At 48.0% G+C, this 13005-nt stretch overlaps 1 protein-coding gene across 9 annotated transcripts in view; it reads left to right on the forward strand.

The window, feature by feature from the left end:
- Positions 1-13005, forward strand: part of ELAVL3 (ELAV like RNA binding protein 3) — a 169134-nt gene that overhangs the window by 23953 nt on the left and 132176 nt on the right. The gene's annotated exons all lie outside the window — the stretch shown is intronic.

A 13005-nucleotide genomic window follows, 5' to 3' on the forward strand; every position in this document is an offset into this window, starting at 1 on the left:
TCCCGGGACATTCCTCTCCTTCTATCTCACTGTACACCCTGAGGAATAAAGGACACCAGGGATATTCCTCTCCTTCTATCTCACTGTACACCCAGAGGAATAAAGGAGACCCGGGACATTCTTTTCCTTCTATCTCGCTGTACACCCGGAGGAATAAAGGAGAGCCGGGATATTCCTCGCCTTCTATCTCACTACACCAGGAGGAATAAAGGAGAGCCGGGATATTCCTCCCCTTCTATCTCGCTGTACACCCGGAGGAATAAAGGAGAGCCGGGACACTCCTCTCCTTCTATCTCAATGTACACCCAGAGGAATAAAGGAGAGCCGGGACATTCCTCTCCTTCTATCCCATCGTACACCCGGAGGAATAAAGGAGATCCGGGATATTCCTCCCCTTCTATCTCACTGTAAACCCAGAGGAATAAAGGAGAGCCGGGATATTCCTCTCCTTCTATCTCGCTGTACACCCAGAGGAATGAAGGAGACCCGGGACATTCCTCGCCTTCTATCACACTGAACACCCGGAGGAATAAAGGAGACCCAGGACATCCCACTCCTTCTATCTCATTGTACACCTGGAGGAATAAAGGAGAGCAGGGACATCCCTCTCCTTCTATCTCACTGTACACCTGGAGGAATAAAGGAGACCCGGGACATTCCTCTCCTTCTATCTCGCTGTACACCCGGAGGAATGAAGGAGACCCGGGACATTCCTCTCCTATCTCACTGTACACCTGGAGGAATAAAGGAGACCCGGGACATTCCTCTCCTTCTATCTCACTGTACACCTGGAGGAATAAAGGAGACCCGGGACATTCCTCTCCTTCTATCTCACTGTACACCTGGAGGAATAAAGTAGACCCGGGACATTCCTCTCCATCTATCTCACTGTACACCCAGAGGAATAAAGGAGAGCCGGGATATTCCTCTCCTTCTATCTCGCTGTACACCTGGAGGAATGAAGGAGACCCGGGACATTCCTCGCCTTCTATCACACTGTACACCTGGAGGAATAAAGGAGAGCCGGGACATTCCTCTCCTTCTATCTCACTGTCCACCCGGAGGAATAAAGGTGACCCGGGACATTCTTCTCCTTCTATCTCACTGTCCACCCTGTGGAATAAAGGAGACCCGGGACATTCCTCTCCTAATATCCCACTGTACACCCGGAGGAATGAAGGAGTCCCGGGACATTCCTCTCCTTCTATCCCACTGTACACCCATAGGAATAAAGGACAACCGGGATATTCCTCTCCTTCTATCCCGCTGTACACCCGGAGGAATAAAGAAGTCTCGGGACATTCCTCTCCTACTATCCCACTGTACACCCGGAGGAATAAAGGAGTCCCGGGACATTCCTCTCCTTCTATCTCACTGTACACCCGGAGGAATAAAGGAGAGCCGGGACACTCCTCTCCTTCTATCTCAATGTACACCCAGAGGAATAAAGGAGAGCCGGGACATTCCTCTCCTTCTATCCCATCGTACACCCGGAGGAATAAAGGAGATCCGGGATATTCCTCCCCTTCTATCTCACTGTAAACCCAGAGGAATAAAGGAGAGCCGGGATATTCCTCTCCTTCTATCTCGCTGTACACCCGGAGGAATGAAGGAGACCCGGGACATTCCTCTCCTATCTCACTGTACACCTGGAGGAATAAAGGAGACCCGGGACATTCCTCTCCTTCTATCTCACTGTACACCTGGAGGAATAAAGGAGACCCGGGACATTCCTCTCCTTCTAACTGTACAACCGGAGGAATAAAGGAGACCCGGGATATTCCTCTCCTTCTATCTCACTGTACACCCGGAGAAATAAAGGACACCCGGGATATTCCTCTCCTTCTATCTCACTGTACACCCGGAGGAATAAAGGACATCCGGGATATTCCTCTCCTTCTATCTCACTGTCCACCCGGTGGAATAAAGGACACCCGGGATATTCCTCTCCTTCTATCCTGCTGTACACCCAGAGGAATGAAGGAGTCCCGGGCCATTCCTCTACTACTATCCCGCTGTACACCCGGAGGAATGAAGGAGTCCCGGGACATTCCTGTCCTTCTATCCCGCTGTACACCTGGAGGAATAAAGGCCACCCGGGATATTCCTCTCGTTCTATCCCGCTGTACACCTGGAGGAATAAAGGAGTCCCGGGACATTCCTCTCCTTCTATCTCACTGTACACCCGGAGGAATAATGGACACCCGGGATATTCCTCTCCTTCTATCTCACTGTACACCCGGTGGAATAAAGGAGACCTGGGACATTCCTCTCCTTCCATCTCGCTGTACACCCGGAGGAATAAAGGACACCCGGGATATTCCTTTCCTTCTATCCCGCTGTACACCCGGAGGAATAAAGGAGTCCCGGGACATTCCTCTCGTACTATCCCGCTGTCCACCCGGTGGAATAAGGAGAGCCGGGACATTCCTCTCCTTCTTCTATCCCATCGTACACCCGGAGGAATAAAGGAGAGCCGGGATATTCCTCCCCTTCTATCTCACTGTACACCAGGAGGAATAAAGGAGAGCCGGGATTTTCCTCTGCTTCTATCTCACTGCACACCCAGTGGAATAAAGGAGAGCCGGGACCCTCATCTCCTTCTATCTTACTGTACACCCGGAGGAATAAAGGAGACCCGGGACATTCCTCTCCTTCTATCTCACTGTACTCCCGGAGGAATAAAGGACACCCGGGACATTCCTCTCCTTCTATCTCACTATACACCCGGAGGAATAAAGGAGACCCGGGATATTCCTCTCCTTCTATCCCACTGTACACCCGGAGAAATAAAGGACACCCGGGATATTCCTCTCCTTCTATCTCACTGTACACCCGGAGGAATAAAGGACACCCGGGATATTCCTCTCCTTCTATCTCACTGTGCACCCGGAGGAATAAAGGAGACCTGGGACATTCCTCTCCTTCCATCTCGCTGTCCACCCGGAGGAATAAAGGACACCCTGGATATTCCTTTCCTTCTATCCCGCTGTACACCCGGAGGAATAAAGGAGTCCCGGGACATTCCTCTCGTACTATCCCGCTGTACACCCGGAGGAATAAAGGAGACCTGGGATATTCCTCTCCTTCTAGCTCACTGTCCACCCGGAGGAATAAAGGAGAGCCGGGACATTCCTCTCCTTCTTCTATTCCATCGTACACCCGGAGGAATAAAGGAGAGCCGGGATATTCCTCCCCTTCTATCTCACTGTACACCCGGAGGAATAAAGGACACCCGGGACATTCCTCTCCTTCTATCTCACTAGGCCTAGACTCAGAAAACCACGTGCTGGTGAAGATCGCGCGAGATTTGGTCTTTATAAGAATAAACTTCCGGTCACCAGTACAAAGGAATATCCCGATGGACAGTGGCTGGAAAAGACGCCATGGCTCTGAGCTTAACACTGGCTTTTGGGTAAAGCTGTCATAATCCTTATTTAATATTACAAGAGTGACACCGTTATTGGTTCACTTTATAAATGTAATGCTTTGCAAACTTCTATTTCTGACGCACTAACTGATGAGTTTAAAGCACGAGGCCACTGGAGGCTCTGGCTTTGTCTTCTGGGAGCAGAAACCCAAAGAGTGGAGAGACACACATTCCCGCACTGGGGTGACGTCATACTGTGGCGGCCCAACACGTCAGAGTCCCTTGAGGGCATGCTTTCATGTGTGTGGCACACACGTGAAAATACAGCTGTCAGTCAAGATGGACATATGAACACAAAGCCTCACTCGTGCAACTGCATTCAGAACACTGCATAGAAGCACAGGGGAGTGTTAGCAAAAGCACAGCACGGGCCTTCAGAGAGGATCGAAAGTAGGGCAGAGGAAAGATCCTCTCACCATCTAGACCATTGGGGCTCAATGCAGCCCACTAGGCCACAATCTAGCACATTGCGCACCATCTAGCCCGTTGGCCACTATCAAGCCCAACGGGCCACAATGTAGCCTATTGGTCACCATCAAGCCCACTGGGCCACAGTCTAGCACATTGCGCACCATCTAGCCCGTTGGCCACTATCAAGCCCAACGGGCCACAATGTAGCCTATTGGTCACCATCAAGCCCACTGGGCCACAGTCTAGCACATTGCGCACCATCTAGCCCGTTGGCCACTATCAAGCCCAACGGGCCACAATGTAGCCTATTGGTCACCATGGCCACAGTCTAGCACATTGTGCACCATCTATCCCGTTGGCCACTATCAAGCCCAACAGGCCACAATGTAGCCTAATGGTCACCATCAAGCCCACTGGGCCACAGTCTAGCACATTTCACCACCATCTAGTCCGTTGGCCACTATCAAGCCCAACGGGCCACAATTTGGCCTATTGGTCACCATCAAGCCCACTGGGCCACAGTCTAGCACATTGCACCACCATCTAGTCCGTTGGCCACTATCAAGCCCAACAGGCCAAAATGTAGCCTATTGGTCACCACCAAGCCCACTGGGCCACAGTCTAGCACATTGCGCACCATCTAGCCCGTTGGCCACTATCAAGCCCAACGGGCCACAATGTAGCCTATTGGTCACCATCAAGCCCACTGGGCCACAGTCTAGCACATTGCACCACCATCTAGTCCGTTGGCCACTATCAAGCCCAACAGGCCAAAATGGAGCCTATTGGTCACCATCAAGCCCACTGGGCCACAGCCTAGCACATTGCGCACCATCTAGCCCGTTGGCCACTATCAAGCCCAACGGGCCACAATGTAGCCTATTGGTCACCATCAAGCCCACTGGGCCACAGTCTAGCACATTTCACCACCATCTAGTCCGTTGGCCACTATCAAGCCCAACGGGCCACAATGTAGCCTATTGGTCACCACCAAGCCCACTGGGCCACAATATAGCACACTGCGCACCTTCTAGCTCGTTGGCCACCATCTATCCCGTTGGGCACCATCTACCCCATTGTGCCACCATCTATCCCATTGGGCACCATCTACCCCATTGGCCACCATCAAGCCCAAAGGGCCGCAATGTAGCCAATTGGCCACCATCAAGCCCACTGGGCTACAATCTAGCACATTGGGCCACTATTTGGCCCGTTGGGCCGCCATCTAGCCCACTGGGCCACCATTTAGGCCATTGGGCCACCATCTAGCGCTTTGGGCCATCTAGCCCATAAGCCACCATCTAGCCCATTGGCCACTATCTAGCCCATTCAGCCACAATGGTGCCCATTCGGCCACAATCTAGCCCGTTGGCCACCATCTAGCATTCTAGCCCATTGGGCCACAATGTAGCCCATTCGGCCACAATCTAGCCTTTTGGGCCGATCAGCAGAAAAGGGAAGGTTGTGTTACCGGTTTGCAGATTACTAGTAAGGCCTTGCCTGGAGCCGTGTGTCATATTCAGAGAGCCTCATATGGAGGCCACATCTGGGGGAGTGCATCTAATTCTGCAGGCCTCATCCAGGCCATTGTATTCTGGTTAGGAGACCACATCACCAGGTAAACCAAGCCAAGCAACCAAAGAGGTATAAGGCACAGAAAGAGTAGTCATGTTTAGGAGGCCTTCAACCAAGTGACAACCTCCAGACAAAAAGGCCCACAAGGTTGGGGGCTGCTTGAGATTAGACCCTACCATCGCGTGGTGAGGCTCGTCGTAAAGGAAGACCATCACCAAATCTCCCAGGGTGCACCAAATGGTGCTGACAACCAGCCTGAGCTATGAAGGTCGTAGGAGAAGGCAGGAGCAACGGGGTTCAACACCACCTCTGCTGGTAAAACTTGAATTGGTTGCAGGGAAGCAGGCAGAGAAGAAGCGCGCAGGGTCACAGTCGCGCCACTTGCACTCCAGGATGCCATCATGAGCCCATCCAGGAATGGAAGGTAGAACACTGCATGCAGATGTTCTCATTATGCTTTACAGCGGTTTTTAATGAATTTAACAGTAAACCAAAAATCACATAACTCCTTTTTTAAAATGGCTTCCAATCACCAATCCATCTCTTTGGTAGGAATTGCCTGCTCCATAACAAGCTCCATGGCAGCCATTCTGGTCCCTACCAAAGCGTCTATTGATAGGATCGGATTGGATGAGGTTTTAATAGAGCCTAGGGAAATTAAAACATTGGCTCTGTTTTTAAATGTTGAAATCAAAAGAAATAGTTGATATTTTTCACGTCTTTATTTTTGCAGTCTTCCTGTGAAGTCTATAAATTCGCATCGACCCATGTAACCGCCCTTCTATCTTCGTGCTGGAAGCCGATCAGGAGCACCAATTAGAAGATTTAATCTGGATCCAATTAGCTGGCTGAGACCTCATTCCACACCCACCTCTATATCTTTCCAGGCAGTGATTGTATGAAGCCGTAGTCCTTAGGGTCCTTCATATCTAACCGATGAGGTTGCACGCGCTCCTCGGCTGCACGCGACCGCCACGTGTACGTATGTTTTACTGGGGATTGCATCATTGCATGCAAAGCGGCTCACAGGCTCTGCTTCTCTGTTGCACCAGATTCCGCCATAAAGAACATCCCTACCACTTATAAACGTGGCTGTGTGGGTGTCAGATCCAGTCAAGACCGAAACCACAGGGGTTGCCGGCCCCACCGACTCCCCAGAATGTTAAGGTCACAACAACCTTTAACTTACTGTCATGCTTGCTTCAAAATAACAACCCGCAAGTCTTCTGAAATTTGCACAGGGGACACGACAAGAAAGATAGCAATCCAGGGGTTCCTTTTATCTTAAGTCTACGACTCTCTTAGTCTCGTACCCCCTGCCTACCCTTTGCTCTTTGCTTAGTTACCTGGCAACCTTCGCAGAAAAGCTCAAAGGCGAAATCCTTGGCAGGACAGTGGCTCCAGATCTGTAAATGTTGCAGCTGATAGTAGATTCCTAGGTTCCAACCTTGTCTCAAGTTAAGGCAGTCTTGATAAACTGATGGCCACTTGGCTTATCGCAGTCACTACATCATCTTCCTTTACTAGCAATTCAATTGTTTCTTCTCTTCTTTTAGATATTTCTTAAAACCCTCAAGATGCCCAGGTACACTAACTAGCTAGTTTAAAAACTATCCCTAACTTACCCTAGTAATAGTTAACTACACATAACAAATACAATTCCATATCTATTCAAATATGCAAGTCTCCTACTGGTTGGGCAATGAATTCTGTTTTAAGGTCTGAGGGCTCCTCTCTCGGAGACACTAATCTCGCATCACTGGTACAGGCAGTCTTTCAAAGAGGGTCAGGTTAATGAAGGTTCGCTGCAGCCAAGGATCTCCTCTGACCCCGAATAAAGGAGACAGCGGTTCTACGAAATGGGCCACAGAAGAGATTATGTCCAATGTAGGCAGGGTTCAGAAGAAGGAAGACCTATTAATCATCCTCAGTTTGAACCTAGTTACTGGAGCATCAATACTGGAGGGAAAATTAAAGGCGAGGCTCTTCAGAACGTTCTGTTCAGCGCAGAGAATCTAGACTGCACAAACCGGTATCCAGAACCTCAGTGCCGGGATTCTGCAGCACCATCTTGGAATGGTGTTCCTCCTGATTCCTCTAATCAATGTCAAGGAAGGATATTGAAATGACTCGCAGCTCATACACCCTCTACTCACATCCTACATTATAACCATTCACATTATCTTCTCAGCTCAACTGGTCCCCAAACCTAGCTTTAGTGGGTGAATAGGCCAGTGATCCGGGTTCCTGCTCCCCAACAGCATCTCTCCTGACTTCCTTTTTGGCTCCGGGACCTGAAAGCCGCAATTCTTAGTACTTGGTCCCAAGTTGAATAAGGCAAGAGGGGGGCGCATTTGTCAACACTTAAAATTGTCAAGAATGGGGTTCATCTTTCATGATCACATTTGAGCAAATTCTGAAGAGACCGGATAGCCATTGATTTGGGAGAGGGGTGCTGGTACGTTGTTTTGGACAGTAGCCATTTTAAAAAGGGAGAACATTATGAAGAGGTGAGACCTTACTAGTCACAGTAGAAAGTATGGGAAGTTATAAGTATCAGTCAAACGCTGGCACTTTGAGGAGGAAGGTTAAGACATGCCCTCATTACCAGCCCTCAAAAGAAACACAGGATGGTCCTTTAGATAAGAGGCATCCAGACCAATCCGGGATACGAAAAACGTGTCCTTATTTCCAGCGTGATACCCAGTCCATAATTGCTTGGGAACACCTTACTCCCACGCCTCTGTATCGGAGGCACAGAGCCGTCCTGACCATCTGCAAGACCTACAAGTTACAGAACCCCAAACAAACATGGGCTAACTAAATGCTGGCATAAATTTCACCTTCATTACAGGCCAGCTCGTTGGATGGCCATTTTTTCACCCATTCCTTGGAGGTCAAAACCTTCAAATTAAAGCACCAGGGAGACCTGTATCCAAAAGTAGGTACTCACCATATGAAAGTCATTGAGAGAAGCGGGTGGCTGGTGCTTGGGTGCAGGCAAGGAGGCCTGTCCATCTGTAGCTTCAGGCACCAAGGCTTTCACTCTGGGTTGCGGCGCATAGATTCCATCGCGCCGCAAGACTATTCCTGGAGCAAACTGTTCGGCCGTGGAGAAGTCATCATTTCAGCATCATTGCTTGAACAAATGGTGGGTTCTTAAAAAAATCGCTTCATCTCCCGGTGTCTATGTTGCTTTATCTTCCAAAATGTAGGAGTGCCTAAAATCAGGGCAGTGTCCAATGTTAAGTGCTACAGAAAAATCCCGAACATTTACTTTTGCACCTTACATCGATCACAAATATACCACGAGGAAATTGACAACTGTTGGGGTGTTGATCACTGGGGAAGAATGCGTTCTATCCTTACTGGGCTTATTTGAAGTCCATGAAGATCTTGGGAGAATATTCACCTGCAGCCTTTGCGTGTATCGACAGGCTGGACCAGCAGTCTTCAGTGTTGTGGTGGTCATGCCTAAATATTGAATTGTATTGTAATTGGTTTTTATAACACGCTTAATACCCAGAGGTTTCTAAGCGCGGACCCGGGGATCGAACCTGTGCTGCTCTGCGTTGTCTTGCTTCCAAGACAAGCGCGTTGCCCCTGAGATATCCTCCCGAGACCACACAGTGCGCTGGTGCAGCTCAGAGACAGGTATTTGCCTGCCACACTCTAACCCTCTTCACTAATACTTAGAGTAAAGAGGGAGATGGCCCCACGCAAGGGTTCTGTTGATCAAATTGGGAGTCACCGCAAGGATGTGCCACTCAGTTAATGCAAAGGAGAGGATTGCCTAAAAAAGATGTCTTTTTTTAGGACGTATCGTAGTAAATGATATGACACAAGACACACAAGATGATAAAAACACGTGGAAGCAAATGACATTCTTTTTGTAATTTTTTTTATTGGTTTATACAAACCTTTAAAATCATTTACAATCATACAAAACAACATACATCGGACAACGATAGTCCCCAATCCCATCCCCAGTCTCAAATCCCTAATCCCTAATCCCCAGGATTTTACCGCGTTAAGGTTCCCTAGTGCTCATTTAGTCACAATCCGCTGTCAGTCCACCACAATCCAAATTCAACCCAGTCTCTATTATGGCTAAGAAGTGCGTTGATGGGATTAGTAGTTTTAGGTCTATTCCGCTGAACATATGACCCCACCATTCATCCGCACGCAAGGACGGGTGGCATGTACTCCAAGGTCCCAAATGCACAGTTCTTTCATGTCGACAGTGGGGGCAAAATAACACTAGGTGTTTCAATGGTCCAGCTTCTTTTGTACAAAATCTGCACATTGGATTTAGATTCTTATTACATCTCCACGTTCGTAGACGTTCTTTGGTTCTAAACAAGTTCATTCGGAATAACATAAAACGTCTGCGTGCGTTAGGGTCTGGGAACAAAGAAATGTAACGTTGTACGTTATTGAAGGCACGAGCTTCAGCAGGCACGTCTATCATCAGGGTCACCATCGTTCTTTCTGTACAAGTTTGTTCCCAATCTAGGCGCCAGATTTTCAATTTTGCGGCGTTAGGGTTTTCATGGAGCATGGCTGTCATGATGTCAACAGACACTCAGATCTCTTCAACCACATTGACACCAGTTTCTGCTCAGATGCCGAATACTGTAAATAATTTCAAATTGCGGGATATTTCCTCGAGCACGAGTCTTACGAAACAAAGATAATAGGTTCCAACTGATCCTTGCCTGTATTGATATAATGACATTCACATTACCTATAAAATCCTAATACATTTGTTATTGGGGACAATAACAGTAAAAACTACTTGGGGTAATGCTTCGATAATGTTTACCAACAATTCAGCGGGCGCACACCCGTAGCCCATATGCCAACAAAGAAAAAGTTGTCCCCTTTCCCATTGTACAGATTATCAATTGCCCTCCTTACATTGGTGGGGGCATCAACTGGTTCCTACCTTGTCCCTGTCTGAATCTACACTAAGTCTTGGACAAGCGGAGTACTGAGAAACTTGCAACATTCCTCTGCGTTGGTCTCGGTCCATGTCTGTATCTGCAGTTAGTACTACGCCCCTATTGATTCAGGCCCTGTACGTACCAAACTAGAAGACAAATGACCATATATAACCAAGTGTATTGAAAAAATAATAATTTATATGGAACAAGTGTGTGGTAAAATACTGGCACATTCACAGTGATACATAAATACAGTGTTCTAAACAAAAATCAAATATAACCATGTTACACTTTACATATTCAATGACAAGGATTTGGTGTACAACATAGAGAGAAGCATACATTTAGCTTTCGTGAGTCTTAGAAAGACATATTCCTCGTGACATACAATTGCACTTAACAATTAAAGCATATCCGGGAAGTTGTAAGTGCTATGAGGAACAGTTTCCTTTACGATTAGTCATTTGAGAGGAATTTTATTGACAGGTCTCTCATTTCAAATGCTCAGAGTAATTATTTGCTGAAAAGAAGTATAAGTCTTTGGACTTAAAAGATATCTTAAATTTTAGCCAACGTGTTCACAAAACATTTGTTAGGCACACTAAGTGCGAGAAGAAAGGTGGTCTATTCTGTCCTGACTCTTCTTCATTATGCTGTTTAGTGTGTACACGTTTCGGTGCTTCTTGTATACTTCAAAAGTATATGGAACCTTCTTCAGGGCGTCCGGTGGGTAGACCCTGTGTAAAGACCAGATAGCAAAGAGAGATGTATGAAGTTCTCAGGTTTATGAAGCTGTAAGTGCAGCCTTATATTTAGTGATTTAACAGAGTAGCTCTGGTTACAAGCTGTCCTTGAAGCTGTGCCGGTAACAAAATCCCAAGTTTCTTGGAGGGTCCGGGTTGGAAGAGACACTCACAGAGGACCAAGAGACACTCACAGAGGACCGTGGACAGGCGGCTTCTGGTGCAGACAGTGGAGGGCTTCCGTTTGTTGTCGGAAGTACCTCTGTAGAGCGGGAAAGGGAAAGAAAAAAGGGGGGGAGGGTAGGGAATAGGAGGGGAGAAGAAGGGGCAAGTTAGTGGAACAGGAATTTGTTTTGTACTGAAAGTAGCCTGCTCTAGTGGCGTGGGACTGGCCCAGAGGGGGTCAGTAGGACGGGAGCAGTGCAGTGCCGTGAGGCATGCCTCCCTCCCTTAGTCCCGTGTCCGGGGGTGGAAGGGTACTTTGAATGCGAGAATTCTACTATATTAAAATAGGACTGTGCCACGAGGGCTGGATGTTGTCACAGCAACGAGCGATGCCTGGGCTACGGGGCTCGTTTTGTGTGGCGGTTCGAACAAAGCCGTAGGCTCTGGCACTGAGGCAGAAGCTGGAATACATGTAAGATAAGTGACATGCGAGGCCGTCATGGTCCTGTGGTGGGGGACATGAAATCTAAGGACAGGGGAATGGAGTGTGTAAAGCTGCATCATGTTGTGTGAGCCATTCCCTGCCTCAGTCTGGGAGGGTCGGCAACCGCCAGTATGTTTTTCACTCTGATCATGAGTAGGGTATGTGTGTCTATATACGCCAGGATCAAAAAAGGCTGGGTTGGAAGGACTCATTCAGGCCATGGTGGTATTTATCTAATCGGTGTATCCATCTTGATTCCCGATGTATAAGGCTTTTTAAGACGTCAGGCCTCCTTTGATCTTCTCCAGTACCCACCAGGTAAGGTCGTTCTGTGTGTGCCTGGCTGCAACGTAATGGGAGACCAGTAGGGCAGTTAAGTTCTTACACCTAATCCGTGAGCGGTGTTCCGATATTCGTAGGTTGACTGCCCTTGTTGTCTGGCCCACATACTTAATTCCACATGGGCATTGGATACAGTAGACCACACATTCAGTCTTGCAGTTAGTAAGGTCTCGGAGATGCCATTCGCGCTGACCTATTTGAAAGGATTTGAGTTTGTTCGTAAATTTGCATGCCGTACAATTACCACATGGGTGGTGTCCTTGTAGTGGTTGTAGAACTCTTTGTGATTGATGTCTTAAATCAGGCTGAAAAAGGGAGTGTACCAATGATTCCTTTAAATGTTTGCCTCGCTTGATGGCAAAGCGAGGAGGAGGATCGTCTGGTAAATTTAATTTGGCTATGTGCCAATGTTTGCGTATGTTTTTTTTCATTTGCGATGTATGAACCCCGTGTGTGATAACGCATGTCATATGGTCCTCATCCTCTCCATCTTGTCTCGTTTGATTGCCATGTGCGAGTAGTATTTCACGATTTGTGTTGAGGGCTCTTTTAGCTGCTTGTTTGAGGGCTGCTGCTGTGTACCCTCTGTGTCTGAGCCTGTTAGTAAGGTCTTTTGAATGTTTTTTGTAATCATCTTTGGACGTGCAGTTCCGCCTTACTCGTAGGTATTGTCTGTATGGTAGATTGGCTCTTGTATGGTCGGGATGATTACTGGTGTGGTGCAGAAGGGTGTTCCTATCCAATGGTTTCCGATATAGATCGCACTCCAGTTGTCCGTCCTTATGTCGGATGATCAGATCCAAGAAGGCAACTTGGTCGGTGCTATGTTCCATAGTGAATTGGATATCTTGGTTGCAGGTGTTTAACCATTGCCAGAATTGTACAAGGTTGGTCTGATCTCCCCGCCAT

This window comes from Ambystoma mexicanum, chromosome 3q (genome assembly GCF_040938575.1).
Source record: "Ambystoma mexicanum isolate Mex_15411 chromosome 3q, UKY_AmexF1_1, whole genome shotgun sequence".
Taxonomy (NCBI): domain Eukaryota; kingdom Metazoa; phylum Chordata; class Amphibia; order Caudata; family Ambystomatidae; genus Ambystoma; species Ambystoma mexicanum.